General features: G+C 36.3%; 1 long non-coding RNA gene across 1 annotated transcript; it reads right to left on the bottom strand.

Moving 5' to 3' along the window:
- Positions 1 to 878: 878 nt before the first annotated feature.
- Positions 879 to 1766, bottom strand: LOC141602706 (uncharacterized). Its single transcript, XR_012524625.1, has 4 exons — positions 1515 to 1766; positions 1266 to 1331; positions 1064 to 1157; positions 879 to 918 (listed from the first exon to the last, which is right to left on the bottom strand). It is a non-coding gene; the product is annotated as an uncharacterized LOC141602706 (long non-coding RNA).
- Between the last annotated feature and the right edge of the window lie 5479 nt (positions 1767 to 7245).

Here is a 7245-nt window from a genome sequence, read left to right on the forward strand (position 1 = left end):
CCGCCAGCAGGAGCTTTTGTCTCGTCCGAAGCCGAATCTAACATTTCATCCATCTCTTATAATTAAACAATTACAGTCTCAAAGGCCAACTATCGTTTTACTCTTATCGGTAAGTTCTCTCTCCCTCTCTTTCCCTTCCCTCCATCCCCCTCCCCCTCTCCTTCCTCCCCCTACCCACCACACTGAGCTCCCCTCACACCCTCTCCTTCCCTTCCTTTCCCTCACACTCTTCCCTCACAACATGTCATGCCCCCTCCCTCTTCCCTCATTCCAATGATAGCGCACTCTTCAACGGTTCATGCGCCTCCTCTTCCCTCCGTCCAACTGGTTCTAAACTAAGCTCCCCTCACATCCTCTCAATCTTCCCTCCCTCCCTCCCTCCTCCAACAGTACATCATCCCCCCTCTCTCTTCTGCTAGCCCTCTCAAGCCATACCCTTCCTTTTACTTAGTTTCTTTCACATTTTCCTACTCTTCAAATCCCTAATACTGTACTGCCTAAATTTTACGCCTCCAACTTCTCTTCGCCTCAATAATCCCCTTATTCCCTAACTCTCGCATTTGCCTACTTGGGCCAATGTAATGACCAACTCCGAAATGAAATACTAAAATGATCGTGAGTCACACTAAAATAACTTAAATAATCCCAATCGAAATAAATAAATAAAAAAACAATATGGTAATCGTATTTCTAGCCATATTAATCCTCGAACTCCTCCAAACAGCTAATAACCAAGCAAAAATCATATGAAAGACACTATTATTACAGTCGAATCCTAACCGTAATGAGCCTAATCAAGTAAACATCACCCAAAAACCAACATAATCGTCTAAATTTGAATAAATAAAGTCAAACTATAAGTCTATAAATCGAAGTCACCTTGTTCTTGGATAAATCGACAAAACCAGAAGCAATAGCCTGTATACAGCAAACAAAAGATTAAAACTTTAGAAACGGGTCATCACAATAATCACATAATATAATGTTCAAACAGAAGTCACCAATTAATAAAATCCATCTTAAATCAACCTAATTAAAATTATAAAATTAACAGCAAGTTGACCTGGGTTATTGAAGATCCCAATCGTTATTTGCCCCGCCGCCAACCTAACCCTCATGCACTGTTGCCGCTGAAACACACCGCATCATAGAAATGGCTTCCATTGAATTGAAAAACAACAAAACCATAAAAAGCAAGCAATAATGGCTCCATCAAGTGAAAGATAACCACAAAAGTTAAGCAAAAAAAGACAGCTGAATCAAACCAGAAGCACTTCGAATATCAAAGCAGTACGATCTTGTTAATGGCATTAGGTGGAGTTAATTACAATCTGTGGAGAAAAATAAAGGTAAAAGGTGTAAAACAATAAGTACAAGGTAAAAGCTGAGAAATCTAGTAGACGATAACTGAGGTGATGTAGTAATTGGGGTAGATTTATGTTGAATTACTCGTACGATTGGTTGATTGATTAAATTATAAACTGAGAATAAATGAAGATAACAAAGAAACTAACCGATGGGGGTGCAGTTTACAAAGAAGAATGCGATGGGGATGAGAGTAGAGCTTGAGGGACGATGATGAAGGTTGAAGGATAAAGGATGGAGGATGGAGGATGGAAAAAATAATTGAGGTGAGAGGCAGAGGAAAGAAAAATAGCGGGTGTTGGTTAATTGAGCCTCCAACGCAGCGTTTTTAGGAAAAAAGAAGCAAAGTGATATTCTTGACTACTGTTCATTATGAACAGTAACTCGGCTTGCTCATATTTTAGTAAGGGGGATAGATTACTTATTATTCAAAATTTATGCCTTAATTAATATTTTCATATTTCACCTATTTTGATATGAGAAAAAAATTAAACTGCAAAACTAATAAAAAAAAATTGGTATGTCATGAAATCATTTTTTTTAATCACAAAGTTAATGATTTCATTTTATAACTTTTTTAAAATTATCTTAATGATTTTTTTTCGCGAAAGTAATAATTATTGTTTTATACGGTGTAAGTATGCATCAAGTCATTTTCAAAGAAAAATAAGCAATTTTTTAATTTATAATTTTATACCCCTTTTATTTTATTTTGATTAAAACATTATAATCATAATTTAGAATTTAATGAAAAAATCATGCTTTAAAGAAAAATAATAGTTTAAGGGATATGTTATTTCCTACACAAGAATTTACTTAATCCTACACAAATTTTGAACTTCTTCCAACTTTACCCTCCTTCATTTCTTATCCTCAACCAAACAAAATAAGAGAGAGAAAAAACTTAAACAAAACATTACCGCACCACCAGTTCACCACCCATTTCCGTAGCTCCGGCCACCGCCACCCCCAACCTACCCAGGACAGGCGCCTTTCCTACAACCACCGCCATCCACGTCCACACCACCTTGCTTCCCCTAAATCGGCTGCCCAAATTACCGAACCCATCTCTACAACCACCGCGCCCTCTCCTACAACCACCACCGTCCCTTGTAAGAACTGTTGTCGGCGACTCTATTCTCTATAGCCACCCCGTCGACGACTCTCCATCACCCACAACCATTACAGCCACCCCTTTTAACCACACAAACCCTAATTAAATTTCAATAAAGATTATATGCTAGCCCTAGTAAGATTAATTGAATAACCAGTATACAAATATAAGAAACAATCGAATAAACCGAATCATTCATAAATATATAAATCATTATATGATTGACTTCGAAAGGAAGAAGAACCCTAATCGAAGAGTTGGCGCAATAAATTCGCGACACACGAAATAAGAAGTTGGGAATAATGATTGATCGAAACCACGACAGGGCTGTGTTGTAATGGTTGCAAGGAGTAGGGTGGTCGTCGGGGATGGCGTATGGTGGTCGTCGAAGGGTGGTCGGGAAGGTGAGATGGTCAGGGTTTGTTTTTTTATTTTATTTTTTTAAAATGAAGGGTACTGATGGAATAATAGGGTAAAATGTGCGAGAAATAGTAAAACAGCGTGCGGGATTTAGCAAATACGTAGTTTAATGGAAAAATCTCATTTCTTTCCTTATATAAGTAGATGGCTTTTGGAGGAAACTTTTGAGAATTTTTATTCTCTTAGTAGCAGGAGGATGAAATTTCAATGGCTCAAGTACCATTCACCATCGTCCTAGTCTAGTTAGAGTTGGTGGACTCACATGCAAATTTTTGTGAACTCCATTAGCCGTGATTCATGGCCCAAGTCTTTGGGTGGCTCCGTCGGTTGATACATGGGTTGGTGTAGAGTTGGCAATGGGGTCAGTCGGTTAGGGTCAAATAAGGTTCGAGTTATATTGGGTTAGCCTACCTTTTTGGGTCGAATCGGGTTTAGGTGAGGTCGAGTCCTTTCGGATCAAATGATGTCGGGTCAGGCCGGGTTTGGGTCGGGTTGTTATCAAGTTAGGTTACTTTATCGTATTATTTCATTATTTTACCATTAAATTTAGTTTTTAACTATTATGTTGTTTAGTTACCGCATTAGGGTTTTTCTAACATGTGCCCTTACGACACATGTTAATAATTCTTAAAAGGAAAGTTTAACAATAAATATCATGGAAAATTGAAATAATAAACCAATTTTTCAGATTTCAATGCCATATTTGTTGTTAAGCTTTCCTTTTAAGGATTATTAACATGTGCCCTTAGGGCACATTTTAGAAAAACCGATCTCATTATTAAGTCAAATCTATCAATCCAAACAATAAATCACTTTATATCAGCATCTCAAACACTCTTAGGAAGATAGAGTGAAGTTTCTCTCAAACCTATAGAAAATTAGGGGATCTGAAATTTCTTTTCTCATCTCCTTCTTCAAGCTATTCTTCGTCCTTCTTCTTTAATCGTTACTACTCATGTTTATCTTCTATCTTCTTTATAATTAGGTAGATCTTTAGTCTTATTTTAAGTCCTTTATTAGAAAAAATTACAGTCATATTTCTTGATTTTTTTTTCCTTCTTAAACACTAGACTATAATTTGCTGTTCATTTTAGTCTAGGAGAGCATTTTTCAGTCTTATGTCTTAGTTAGACCATCCCCAAGCAGAAGGTCGAGATAATCGGGTCACCAATATTTTTCCTCTTAATCACACCTTAATTATCTCGACCCACTTTATCCTCCCAAGCAGAAGGTCACGACCTAGGTCAGCAGCCCAATTATTTTCCACTTTCCAGCCAATGAGAGACTGCCACCTACCGGGTCACCATACTCAACCAAAGGTCACTTTCCCTTTGTTTTGACGGTTGTACTTTTTTTTTGTTTCCAGCCAATGGGAGAGCGCCACCTACCGGGTCACCAACAAGGTCACCAACTCCAACTCAAGGTCACCAATTGACCCTGAGTTATTCAAGGTCACCAAATTACCACCTTAATACTCGTTAATTACCGTCATTAGCATGACCCAACAAGGTCACGACCCAGTTGGTGACCTTGCTTGGGCATGGTCTTAGGGAAGGTTTAAATCAAGGAATTAACAGCAATGTTTCAACAATGAAGTTTATAAATCGACCAAAAATTGTTGATTTTTTCAAATTGGAATTGTATCTTATGATGAGTGTTTATGGAAGTTCTGAATCCTGTGGATTTTTTAATAGATCTGGTTTTTCTTCTTCTCGGCAAATGTTGTAAGATCACAAATTCTTGTTATAGACGGGCACTATCCGTCTATACGTATAGACGGATACCATTTTCACTCACAAATGAACCATTTTGCCATAAAGTGGAAAGCACATGAGGGTGCCCCACCTTGTCCCCCCTACCCATTTTATTAGAGGTCTTTACCCGTCTGTTCGCCCCACCCGTCTATACCAAGACCTATTGTTGTAAGATTGTTCTAACTCTATTTATTATTCTAGTGAGATTATTTATTTATTTCTTTTATGGGTATTATTTCTTTTATGTTTATGGTTACTTTGTGGTAAAGAATTTCTTTGGTTTTCGTTCACCGCTCTCATCCGTAAGGATGTTATAAGTTGATTTATAATCATCCTAATTTCCTTTCTTTATCAAAATAAAATAAAATAAAAAAACACAATCACTTTTTATTTTGATCTATATTAAGCTTAATAATTGTGGGATCATCAATTTAATCGTGTAAGTATCGAGTCGGGTCTGGTCAGGTTCAGGCCATTGAAAATCAGGTCGTGTCGAGTTACGGGTCATTATTGAGTCAGGTTTGGTCGGATTCGGGTTGCAATATTCTTAGGTTATATCGAGCCGGTTTGCTCGGGTGAGGGTCGGGTCACTCGGATTGGGCCAGATTTGCCATCTCTAGGTTGGAGCAATAACGGAACGAAACTATTTTCATAGTCAAAGTGAGATTCAATACGAGTATTTTAATAAAGATGATGATTTGTATTACTTAGAACTATTTATACGTCTAATTAAATTAATCGCCTTCTTAATCTTAACTAATTTACAAGGGATGTTACATATGGATGCTTTGGTCAAGATCTAAATACTATCTTTAGAAGTTAGATCCACTCTTGTTGATTTTTTTAAATTTTGTTTTTTATCAAGGAAAAAAACTAGTAAAATTGTATATCTTTTTTTTAGTATTATATTCCTAAATTAAACTATAAATTTTTTCGGTTAAAAAAAATGCTTCTTATAATTATTGTAATATTTTTATAACTTTAACTCAAAATTTTAATGTAATACATGTGAATAGTACGTTAATACGAAGTATGCAGCAAAACCCCAAGAAAATAATTTTATAGTGAAAAAGTGACTTTTTAAATTAGCAAAAGAATATGTTGTGATAGATCCAGATCCAATTGAAATCATGCAGACTTAATAGGTGTGAGCCCCCACGATTATAAAATAACATAAACAATCAAACTGTAGATGGAAAATACTCCGTATGAGATTTTAAAACTTTTCTATAAAATAAATTGCGGTGTCACTAAATAATAACACAAATTCTTGTTTGTGACGGACGCTATCCGTCACAAATAAGAGAGATTACATCATTTTACCTCATAAAGACTCCACTTTTTTCTCTCTCGCAACACTATTCATGCAGCCCCTTTCTCCACTAACCCATTTTATACCATTTTATCTCACAAAATATCAAAAAATCAAAATAGTAGAACTCGTCATCAAGGAGACCAATTGAAATAATAAACATGCACCAAAACAAATTTAACTAGAAATCCATATTACTCAAATATAAACTAAATGCAATTACAAGGAATCATGATCCCTCAAAATGATACACAAGTCCTAAAGAAGCAAGTTTAAGCTCTATATCGATAAGGTAAACATTGATGACATGGCAACCCCTGCTAGCTCACTCGTGAATAAATCCCATTAAGCACCAACTTCCACTTGTTTAGTGAGGAGTAATCTCAGCATTCTTCCAGCCATATTACATCGCAATTCAACAACAAGATAAGATCAAACAAATATTGCAACATCCGAAGCATATGAAAATGATAGATGAAAGATAAATCGATACTCATCATAAGTATGTAAATTTATCATATAAACATGTGAGATGAAAGCAATGTGACAATATACGGTAATTTAACCGAAGAATAACACACAACTCCTGACTCACAACACAATGACCAAAAGAGCGTCTTCATAGTAAAGTATAGTAGGGAAAAGTGATAAGGGAGTATCACTTGCTTCATACCGATTCATACCGATTCATACAACGACATCGCGATGGAGGAAGGCATATAAAGAATATATCGACCATTATCCCTATCATCAAGAATAATATAATAGAGCGATATTATGACGAAGTAAGATACAGAAGACACACATATGACTCATAACATTATGACCAAAAGAGCGATAACATAATGAAACAAGACACAACAATGCAAGACACAAAACATACACGATGAAAAGAGCAACATCGTGGCACACTAATCTAGAGGTACTCAAAGCATAGCTCACTAAGGCAAAGGACATTGTGAACCGACACCCAAAACTCCAATCCCTACGACCAATAGAGCAACGTCATAGAGGAAGACTCGTTAGACTCATGACCAAAAGACCAATATCATGAGCCCATATTCATAACCAAAAGGGCTATATTATATTATTAACCGAGCACCACTGTTAAGGCATACGACCAAAAGAGTGAAAACGTGATTGACCTCCTTACATGTAAATATAACATTTAAGGGATGGGTCAATTAACGCAAGTGTCATCGTCCAAAAAATGTCATCACACTTACACAAATCACCTAAACATGTACTACAACGCACCTACAACTCAAATTAAATAATGG

The sequence above is a fragment of the Silene latifolia genome, chromosome 9 (assembly GCF_048544455.1).
Source record: "Silene latifolia isolate original U9 population chromosome 9, ASM4854445v1, whole genome shotgun sequence".
Classification (NCBI taxonomy): Eukaryota; Viridiplantae; Streptophyta; class Magnoliopsida; order Caryophyllales; family Caryophyllaceae; genus Silene; species Silene latifolia.